The sequence below is a fragment of the Pistacia vera genome, unplaced genomic scaffold, assembly GCF_008641045.1.
Source record: "Pistacia vera cultivar Batoury unplaced genomic scaffold, PisVer_v2 Contig578, whole genome shotgun sequence".
Classification (NCBI taxonomy): Eukaryota; Viridiplantae; Streptophyta; class Magnoliopsida; order Sapindales; family Anacardiaceae; genus Pistacia; species Pistacia vera.
In genome coordinates, this window is record NW_022196421.1 from 74041 (window position 1) to 86157 (window position 12117).

Genomic DNA, 12117 nt, shown 5'->3' on the forward strand with positions numbered 1-12117 from the left:
AATTTAGTATTTTGATGTATTGAAATCATTTGTTTCATTTTTATATTAATATATATCGAAATAAATAAATATTTGTTTTCTATTATTTGAACGGGTGCGCAATTCTACTGAAAAAGTGAAGAATTGGTTATACTTCGTAGAATTCTACTATTCTTTTTTAGGTCGTTTATTTATTTCTAAGTTCAATAATATATATTTAAAGAAATTTTACAAGATTTTCATAACAAAGAGATGGTAAGATATAAAGGAATATTAAATTCACTATTTCATTCATTTTTAAACATCAGTTTGTATGAAAAATCTTTGTAACATTTCTTGTAAGTGTAGTATTAATCTTCTAAGTTTATCTAAACCAATTGAAATTTGTTCCTTCATTATTGACAAATTGATGTTGATGAGTGTCATCGAACATAAATCTCAAATTTATTGTCGTCATGGTGGTTTTTTTTTAAGATAAAGATAAAAAAGAGTGTAATTTCTTAGCCTCTCTTTCTTCTCTCCATACATATTTGGCTATCAAAAACTAAATAACCCAAAATAAAATAAAAAATAAAAAAAGGGGGAAAGATGTGAATCCCTCTCAAAAATCAACATTCCAAAGGGCATCATCTCCTCACCACAGATGATGAACTTCTTTCATTTTCCACTGATTTGCATATTCCAGCAAGAACAATCAATGATGCCACGCAAACATTCCCAGCTCTTGCTTTCCATTCACAATCTACAAAATCACCACACAAACAATACAAATATCATCTACAATAACAATACGATGGTCGGAAATTTACAACAGGGAATAATAACGTGTTTTAACACAATGATTAGATAAATGTATATAGTCATTCACTGAAAACTTTTTCGATAGAGTTGATATGATTTGTATCTATGATTATCGATCTATATAATTCAATAATTTAGGTGATTAATAGCTTTAAATAATAAATACCTGGAGGGTCCCACAACACATTGAACGATCATCAACATGCTCAACTCCAACCTAGGAACCATCCCCCAGTGAAACATCTTCATTCGCATATCTATGCATATAGGCCTGACAATCATTCAATAAAAAATCGTAGTTAATGAGATCATAAACGATATCTTGATAAGGGTAAATTGTAATTTACCATAATGATAATCATCCTTAAAGTGAAATCTTGAACGGTGGATATATAATCAAAGATTCTGATTATAACAAAGAAATTATTGATATGGTTTTATTAGTTTAGAGACAACATTTTTTTTCAAAACTTACAAAGAAACCTAGTGTGGAAAAAAGTAAAAGACATAAATGCCCTTAAACTAATAGTTAAATGGATACACCCTTATGCAATTGGGGTATTTTTGTCTTTTAATATTCGTAAAATTTAATTGGAATAACGAGTTTCTAAGCTTTTTACTGTATTTTAAAACTTATCAATATTTTGTGGAAAATAAGTGTCTCTAAACTGTAATACTCTTTATCATTTTGATAACGTTACAAATTAATAATGATGAAATTCAAATGAATTGATTAATTGTAAATCAATCTTATTGAATGTAGGGTTTAGAGCTGAAAGGGATGATGAACTAACGAATTGAGGGATATAGGCAGCAAGATCTGGAAATGGCATAGATTGGCCAGTTGCATGCCTGAAATATTTGTTCCTTCTTCCCCAAATTTCCAATACTCCGGCTCATGATATTTCACCCCTCTGCATTAAGAAAATCTCATTAATTTTCTATTATTCATATTTTAGGATTTTAAAGTTTAAAAATATGGACGTGTTTGATATATAATACAAATTCAATTTGATGAATGTTTTCAAAAACTGTTCTTGAATGTAATTATAAAAAATATTATTAAATTTAAAAAAAAATCATTTTATTTTATTATTAATAAATTTTTCCTTGAAAGATGTTATAAGTTATATCAAATATATTTTTAAATATTAAATATATTGGAATGTAATTCGAATGGAAAAAAAACAAAAGAGCACTAACTCTGAGAGAGAACCGGACCGGACTTCATGCAAACAAATAGATTCTCGGTTTGGACCGGTGCCTTCCAAGTGTTCATTAGCATTCCTAAAACAGCCAAAATTAGAAATTCCTTAATTATTAATGGATATCATAATTAATAATCAATGAATAATTATATAATCATTAATTAATTAATTAATATTATGATTAATAAGTAAATCTAACATTTTTGAAAAAAAAAAATAAAACTTTCTGATCGTATCATAATTCTTGAAAATTCCATTATTCAAAATTATTCGTTTTCGAAATTATATCATAAAAACCTTTTTTCTCAAATATAAATTTTTTCACAACTTTTAACTTCAAATCGGCTATTATTTGAATATAACTATAAAAAGTTTTTAAAAAAAAAACACACCTCTTCTCGACGAAGTATGTAACAAAAACTTCCTAACGTAACTTAATTTTTGAACATTTCATTCATAGACGTTTTGATAAAACATTCATAAGAAATAAAAGAAGTAATTAGAAACAACCTATATGACATGAAACATCATACAACCTTCAAGTAGAACTCACATCCCAAATGGAATTGCAGTGGAGAAATATAAGGAGTCTTAGTGGATAATTCATGGTAGCCTCAACATGTTTGAGCCTCAGAAAATCAGAAAAATCAGCTCTTCCCATCAATGGCTCTGTCAAGAACACCTCCTGGTGTGGCACTGTGCCCTATCACAAACTTATCACTACCCTTTCTTCCTCCAATTTCTTCAACTTTGCCTAAATAATCCATTGCAAAATTTCATTTAATATGCTTTGACCAAAAGTTGTAAGTTCATTATATGGGTAAATAGAAAACCTGTAGGCATCCATGTTTCTCTGAATGAGTCTCTCCTTTCTTGCTGCTAAAAGCTGTATTAATTCCAATGACCACAAAAGCCTTCTGTAAACTGTGATGTACTTGCTCTTTCTACTGAATTTGGCCATCAATATTCCTTGTTCTAGCCAATGCTAGTTCCATTTCCAGTGTGAAATGTTTTATCAAGTGACCTACACATATCATATATTTATAAAAAATTAAAAAAAAAAAAGATAATTCCATATAAAAATTAACCAACATCAAAATAACACAGCACCAAAAATTTCTACGGTGGAAGATGGTATGGATACCGATCATATTTCGACGTTGAACAAGAGCAAAGAGTTAAGTTAACCTCAAAATATAATATCGACGTGGAAAAATTCCAAGTATATTTCAATCATTCAACGAGGTAAACAGTTCAGGTAAAATAATTGTAATCTCAACTTATCAATAATAGAAAGATTAATTAACTTACTGGAAGCTTGGTGAGCCTTGTGACCTCTTCCATGATATCTACTGATTTTCCTTAACAAAAATTCTGCTTAAATAGAGAAAAAAAAAATAATATTCTTAATTTTGTAACATTTATACTGTTGCAATTCAATAAATAACAAAAATTCAATTACACCACAAGAAGTACTTGAGCTTTTAATTCTAGAGAGAAATTTAACTGAAACTGAGTTGAGCTTATATTTATTTTATAATTAAGAACCAACTCAATTTATTATACAATCTTAACATTATAATATTTCTTAGTCGCATCTTATTTTCAGCGGCTATTTCAGAAGCACTCTAGAGACAAAAACAAAGGCACACGCAATGTCAGGAGTAGCTGTAGAATTAAGAACTACGAAGGATCTTGGGTTCAAATCACTTCTAACTTCTGCAAGCTGTTCGAAACATGATGGCGAATGACGGAAATTCTCGCTCTTCTTGTTTATATTCTTCTGAAGTGGGTGATGAGTACTTGTCCATGACCTAACAACTGATCTGCAAGAAAGCAAGCTATGCAGAGAACAATAATCACTTTTCCTGAAAGTGCTTTTCCTCTCATCTTTCTAAGCTCGTTCTCAAGCTGCCAAGGCCACCCCTGCCGTGTGCATCAGTCGCCGCAATCCCACCGTCAGCTTCGTCTTTTTGGATGCCAAAAGCCTAGGGTTTTTGCCTTGGCAAAATCCATGAAAGCAAAAACAGAAAAAATGAGAAGAAGAAATTGAATCAGTCAATAATTTTCTAGCTAATTATCGTCAAACAGGAAGATTAATGTTTAATATAAACATGTCATGTGAAGGAATATGATGTGCTAAATCGATTAAAAAATCAAAGTATTAATTGACAAATCTCTTGAAATTAATTATCGAGAAGCAAAATGAATACTCCAGCTTCATATTCTCCACGTTTTCCAAAATTTCCTAGAAATTTGATCATATGTAATGTTGAAAAAAGTTGGCAAATTTTAATGCAAATTTCCTAAATGGAAAAACAAATTTACATACCAAGCTTAAAAAATATATATAACTTTTGAGTAATATACCTTGAGAGAGCATAAAATGTTAATCGCGGGGGGTGTTTGATGATAAATTTTGATATGAAGGATGATATATAATATTTAGGGGTGGGTTCAAGATCATTTTTTGACGTATCTAATTAATATCTAATGAGGAGATATATAAGTAATGGGAGTTGTTTGGTTGCTGAGAAAATTGGCAGTTCAATCATGCAGTATTCATGCTTCACCAGATTTTAATTCTTTGAGTGGAGCTTCTAACTGGTAAGATTTGCGTGTGTTTTATTGAAATTGTTGCCTATAATCGTGTGAGAAAGACGCTAAATTAGCTAATTAAGACAATTTAATTACTTGTTTCTTGCTTGATTAGAGGCTCAATGTTGCAAATTTTCTCAGAAAATTGATGAATCTTTTGGTAATTGAATAAGAAGGATAATATCTAAGTGGGCATTATTTATTATTTATTTTTTTTTAATTTGATGGGGAAATATGCTTCTTATAGTGGATTGATATTTGAGAAATAAGTCAAAGAATACCAAAAAGAGTATTAAACTAGGGTGATAGACAAATCCATTTAATAGAGAAATCACGAAGGTATATGTTAAATAATAATAAATTGGTTCTTTTTTTTTGGTTAGACTTAAATATCGATGTTAGACCTTATTTACTAATTTAACTTTTAAGTCAAGTGTTCATTTAATATACACTAGTATGGAATTAACCATTATTATATTTATTCATTATTTGTTATAACCAATTTCAATCGCATTAAGCTCGGGTTCGTTAAACTTTAAAATCATATTAATATTTTCACATGAAAGGTTTGTTGAACTTAAATAATAGCGTTAGATCTTATATACAGCTTTAATTCTAATTTAATGTCAATTTTAACTATAGAATAGATATTTTCAATTTTAAGAGAATGTTAATATCAAAATTCATGGCTGATTTCCCTCTCAAAACAATTAAAATAACATAAATATTCTTAATTGATAATTTTAACAATTAAACCCTAATGTCTCAATTAAATAACATTGTATTTGAATAGAAAACAATTAAATTAATGTGTATAAATATTCTAATTATGATATTGTAACAATTCTAATAAATCCATAGAAACGTTCCAAAAATTTATCAAAAGGGTTTTCAACACAAGAATAGATTAAGCCAAATTTATAATATAAAATAGAATAGGGAATTTTTTGAGCTTAGAGAGCTCAAAATTTGAGCTTTTTGCATGAACTGTAAAATAATTTCTCCCATCACTTAACACCGGTCAAAGTCTTTCAAAGAATAGATAAGTGATCAAACCAAATCCACGTTTATGTGATACATTGTTGGACATAAATACTAATGTTGAACTATTATAGCTTTTTGGTCAAGTGTATCTTTATTTTTATATTTATTATATGTTAATGCTTAAACCATATAATAAATACATCTTGTAACTAAGAAAGGTGGATCTATTGGCATCCACTAATGGACTAAAAAAACTCCATTTTTCAATAAATTTATAATAACAAATAATAGATATCAATTTAGAAATTAATTTTAATTTCCTGTTCTTTAAAAATGCTTTTCACACCCCACTATTATCTCATAAACCCTTTTTTTTTTTTTTTTTTTTTTATGCTATTCAAATCATTCTTAGAACAAAAATATAGTGCAATGGAGGAAGAAGATTTGCAATGTGATATGTCTTGTTACAAACAATATAAAATTGTAAGTTTTTAATTACTTCACTTATAAATTTGTTGTTTTATTTTTTTTGTTTTTCTCAAAGTATTGGTAGCTACTTTTAATCTATATATTGTGTTGTTTAATTGTATTATGTTCTTGAGATTATTTGTAAGCAATTTTTTTAGCATTATTTTTTTCTAAACTTTCAATTCAATTTTCTAAAATTTTATTTCAGAAGCAACGGTGATGGGGACGAAGAAAAGGTAATATTAACTCTTTTCAAATATTAAAAAATAAAAAAAAAATAAAAAAAAGAATAAAGGGCATTTATGAAAACTATGGATTAAACGTAGATTTGGGCTTTCTCTTTCAACCCATATAAGAACAAATATTTATAATAGAAGACAGACTTAAAAATTACAAGCGTGGAGGCTGTACAAAATATGCATAAACTCAAAACCTAAGGCAATTACAGATGGGTCTTGAACATGTGGTCGGGTCGTCCAACAAATAATGAATAAACAAAACATATTTCACATTTAAACATATTACTGTTGAAATTCAATAAAATAAAAAAAAAAATTAAATTACACCCACAAGTAGTACTTGAGCGTATTTATTCATATATAGAGCGAGAAATTAATTGAAACTTGAGTTTAGCTTAAATTAATAACAACATTAGTTGTATAATTAAGAACAACTCAGTTTATTATACAGGAATTAACATTATAAATATTTTCTGAATCACATACTTATTTCAGCAGCTTATTTTTGAAGCAGTTCTAGAGACAAAAACAAAAACACAGGCAATTGTCAGGAGCAACTGTAGAATTTTGATCTACCAAAGGATTCTCGGGGTCAAAATCACTTCTAACTTCTGCAAGCCGCTTCGAAATACGATGGCGAATAATCGGGAATTCTCGCTCTTCTTGTTGATGATCATTCTTCTGAAATGCGTGATGAGAACTTGTCCATGACCTAACAACTGATCCTGCAAGGAAGCAAGCTATGAAGAGAACAATAATCACTTTTCCTGAAAGTTCTTTTCCACTCATCTTTCTAGGCTCGTTCTCAAGCTGCCAAGGCCACCACTGGAGAGAGCATAAAAATGTTAACAATACTTGATATAGAAGGATAATATATATATATATATATATATCTATAGATATAGGGGCGCGGTTTAAGAGCTTTTCGCGACGTATCTAATATCTAATAAGAGGGATATACAAGTAATGGGAGTTGTTTGTTTGCTGGGAAAATTGACAGTTGAATCATGCAGGATTCCTGGTTCACCAAATTTTTAATTTGTTTGAGTGAAGCTTCTAACTGGTAAGATTTGTTCGTGTGTTTTGTTTGAAATTTTGTTGCCTATAAGTGCGAGTAATCGTGTGTGAGAAAGATGCTTAATTAAGCTAATTAAGACAATTAATTCTTCTTTTTTTGGTAACTAAGTGTCCGAGTCAGTTTGTGCATACCTCAACTAGTCCTTCGAGACTATGAAGTTAACAACCGGGTATCTAGTGGCCACCCTTATTAACAACCAAAAGAATTTCTCGAGTAATACACCTAAGAATTCATATCACACTATCCAACCACCTAGGGGTGGTTTGAGAAAAAATTAATTACTTGTTTCCTACTTAATTAGAGACTCAATGTTGCAAATTTTCTCCAGAAAAACTGATGAATCTTTTGGTAATTGAATTAAGAAGAATAATATCTAAGTGGCATTTTTTTTTTTTTTGGTAGGTTGATAGTGAAATATTGCTTTATATAGGGGATTGATATTTGATGAAATAAGTCAAAGATTATACACAAAAGTAGATATTAAATTAAGGTGATAGACAAATCCATTTAATAGAGAAATCATGAATGTACCAGAGTAGTTTAATAAAAATAAAAAAAGTTCTTTCAATTTTTTTTCGATATGCCAATTTTTAAACCATGAAATAAATATATCACAATTTCACATAATATTAAAAGTAGCATTAAACTTACAATTTTTTCATACAACCCTGATGTGACAACTCGAGATTGGTTGGCTTGTAATGAGTTCCCTCTGTCCAAATGCAGATTGACCAATCGTGATCGACCTACCACCTCAGGGTTGTATAAAAAAGTTGTATGAAAAAACTGTAAGCGTAGTTTTATTGTTGGTGACAAATGATATGCTTATAATTGAGTCATATAACTAGACAAAAAAACAAAAGATAAAACAGTCATTTTCTATAAATTTTGTGCAATTTTTGTCTAATTGTAAGTAAATTGTTATTATTAAATAATGTAAAGTCTCAAATAATGCAGTATACTCTACATAAAATAATGTCAAGTAAAATTATGGTATGATTATTGTAATTTACTTAACATTAATTTTAAGTAAATAAATATTGCCTATTAGTTTAGTATTTATAAATTTAATTTTGCAATAGCTGGTCAAACTATGGTCAACATTGGTCAATGACATTTACCACTATTGACCAATTAACCATTGTTTGACCGATATTGACCAGTGTTTGACCATTGCTTTGACTTCCATTGACCGGCATTGACCATTAATCCATTCATCTTTTGACTTTTTTTCCCTTAATTATTAGTTAAATAATAATTAAAATATATATTAGTTTTTAATAGATGAATTTTTGTTAAAGAATAAAAATAAAATTATACAACATAATTCATACACCAAATATAGCATAATATAAAATTTAATCAGTGCAATGTTCTACCCAAAATCATACAACATTATTACTTAAAAAGTCATGAGTTTGAATCCCCACGACTACTAATAAGGGATAGTCATTAGAGGCTTACCTAACCGTTAACTTTAAGGCCCTAAGAGAATAGTTTAGGTGCACACAAACTAGCTCGGACACATCCAGATACCAAAAACAAAAATCATACAACATTTAGCATATCATTATATTATACAATGAAATATTATGCAATTTTTTTAATATTATGTTATATCACGTGTCAAACATGCCCTAAATAAATGAAGTTATATTTTTGTTAAAAGTTATAGCTTGTGATGGTCAGAGCCAGGTGACGAGGTTTATAAATCATGATTAGTAAGTGTTACATTCATAATTTTAAGTACAAGAACCAAATAGCATAAGCGAGTTGTCATATTGGTGGGATAACATATTAATTTTACTATTGTGCTGCTTAACCATTATGTTACCCCAACACTATAATAGAACTCTATATAGTAATATTATTTACCAAATAAATCAGCCCTAACTTGTTCCTTCATGTTGCTTCTTCGATCAAATTCATAAAAAAAGAATCTTTCTATCTTGTAAGGGAGAAGTAAACAAGTTCATGATGTGTTTCTTGTTGTTGTTAAGATAGAAGCAACTATTAATTATGAATAAAGATAGGCTGACAAACACTTCTCATAAACTTCTTTTACAAATGCTGATGTGGCAGGTCGCATTTGGGTAGGCGGGACTCATTATTGGGCAGGCAAAACCAATTACGAGCTGACCAATTACGAGTTGACACATCGCTTTTGTGAGAGAAAGTTAGTAAAAATAGTTTGTGAGTATAGTATTATTGATTAATTATATGTAGAGAAGCTACCAGGGGCAAGATTTGCCAAGGAGACAAGAATTTCCATTAGGGCTACAAGAGAACCAAGCCAAACCATCAGTAGAACTAGATAAATGATAACAAAGTAGTGAATTCATTATCTTTTCATCGAGCTTGCAGATTAAGGCATTAACACTTTAATTCATTCCATCACTAGTACAAAACCTGAAAGATAAATCCATGATAGATATATGAGCTTCCGACTCATTAAGAATAATTTCCAAGCTAGGCCACTTTAAAACCCATAATTTTCCATCTTGTATTACACCAAAATCTAAGCATCATATACACCATAACTGAAGCCAAAACTATAGAATGCATTTTATTATGACTAAAACCAATCCTGAGAAATTAAGGGAAAACAGAGTAGAAAGGAAGAAGAAGGGAAAGAAAACTAGAGAGGAGAAGTCTGGAGAGTTTTTGTATTAATTCATTAATAATCCCTCATTACAATTATTGAGTATATATGGTGGTTTGTTAGTGACCATCTCTAACCAACTACAGCTGGCAATGCCTAAGGGTCTAAAGAAGTATAACAAACTCTTTTAGAAATTATGAAAACATAGCAGCCTAAAAAGCATAACAAATTTGCCTTTGCCTCCTTTCCCTTCCTTTTATACGTAACAATTCCTCCCCCTTGAGTGTATTCATGTCCCCAAGAATGCATAAAGTCTGGGAATTAAGCCTAAATAAAAGTGAGGTCCTCCAAGTAGAGTTTACATATGGCAAGCTGCTCCATTTGATGAGCAGTTGAGAAATATGTTGATCGTTTCTCAGAATTGTCCTCTAATTGAGGATTTTTTCTGGTTGTACTATAACCCATCTTCCTTTAACTCTAGTAGAATATTGATTGGCACAGTTCTATCTCCGGTTTTCTTTTTTAATAATGAAATGTGAAAAACAGGGTGGATGAAACTATTCTCCGATAGTTTCAATTTGTAAGCCACAAGTCCAATTCTGACACTTGTAAGGGACTATAGTATCATGCTATTAGTTTGAGTGACTTCCTAAGTGTGATGCTCGATTGTCGATACGGCTATAGTTTTAAATATACCCAATCCCCCACTTTAAACTCTATTTCTAACCTGTTTCTATCCGCATATTGCTTCATTTTATTGCTTTTAATTGCCAATTGGTCCTTTAGTTGTTCCAACATCTGAGCCCTCTAAGTTAGGAATTCTTCAACAGCTGCCATCGAAATGGAATGATCAGGCAAAACCGGTAAAGGAGGAGGGTACCCATATAAAGCTTGAAATGGTATCATCTTCAGAGAATTGTGAAAAGTGGTGTTGTTCCACCACTCTACCAAATACATCCATTTTGGCCAATGTTTGGGTTGTGCAAAACACATTCACCGTAGGTAAGCTTCTAGGCAATGATTTACCCTTTTTGTTTGACCGTCCGTCTGAGGGTGATAGGCGGTACTGAGTTGTATTTTAATGCCGAACAACTTGAAGAGTTCTCGCCAAAATTGACCAATGAACAGTCGATCTCTATCAAAAATAATATTTTCAGGCAGCCTATGCAACTTGAACACCCTTCCATGAATACTTTAGCTACCTTAACAACCGAATAAGGATGAGATAAAGCAAAGAAATGGCTACACTTGGTGAATCTGTCCACCACTACTAGTGTGGAATCGAACCCTTGGGACTTAGGTAGTTTGTCAATGAAATCCATCGATATGGAATGCCAGGCTTGTGACAGGATAGGCAACAGGTAGGCACAAGACTCTAACTTGCATCTTTGACAAATATCACAAGTTAAAACCCACTCTATTATTGATTTTTGCAAGCGGGGCCAATAAAATACTTGTCTCAACCTCTTGTAAGTGTTCTAGATTCTTGAATGTCCTCCAAGAGGTGATTCATAACAAGTCTCCATTAATTTGGACCTCAAATCTCTACTGCTCCCCACATACAACTTACCTTTATAATATATAAGTTCAGCTTTGAGAGTACAGTTAGCTACAGAGTCAAGTTTGACTGATAGAGCTTGTACTAGCTTGACAGCTTCCTCGTCGCCTTCATATGATTCCTGGGCTTCTTCCATCCATGTTGGAATAATAGAAAAAGCAAGGTAGCATACATACTCCAAATCTGGCCTGTAGGATAGAGCATCTACAACTTTATTCTCGACCTTTTTTTATGCTCTCATGATTAGTCCTTATAATAAATTGGCCTTGCTCTAACTAGTGCCTTTATTTAGAAACTACAAATAGGATTGCTAACAATTCTCTTCCATATTTTGATAGCTGCTGGTTTCTCAGGCTAAATGGTTTTGAGAGGAAAGCAATAGGCATTTCCTTTTGCATAAGGATTGCGCCAATTCCGTAACCACTAGCATCACATTCTGGTGTAAACCCTTGAGTAAAATCTGGTAGAGATAGGATTGGAGCTAAAACCGTTGCAACTTTGAGGCTTTCAAAAGCTTCTTGAGCCTCAGAACCCCATATAAAAGCATCTTTCTTCAATAGATCCATCAAGGGTCTGTTGATTACTCCATAATTTTTAATGAA

At 30.8% G+C, this 12117-nt stretch overlaps 1 pseudogene; it reads right to left on the reverse strand.

Moving 5' to 3' along the window:
- Positions 1-580: 580 nt before the first annotated feature.
- On the reverse strand, positions 581-12081 carry LOC116109312 (annotated as a pseudogene).
- Positions 12082-12117: the final 36 nt, after the last annotated feature.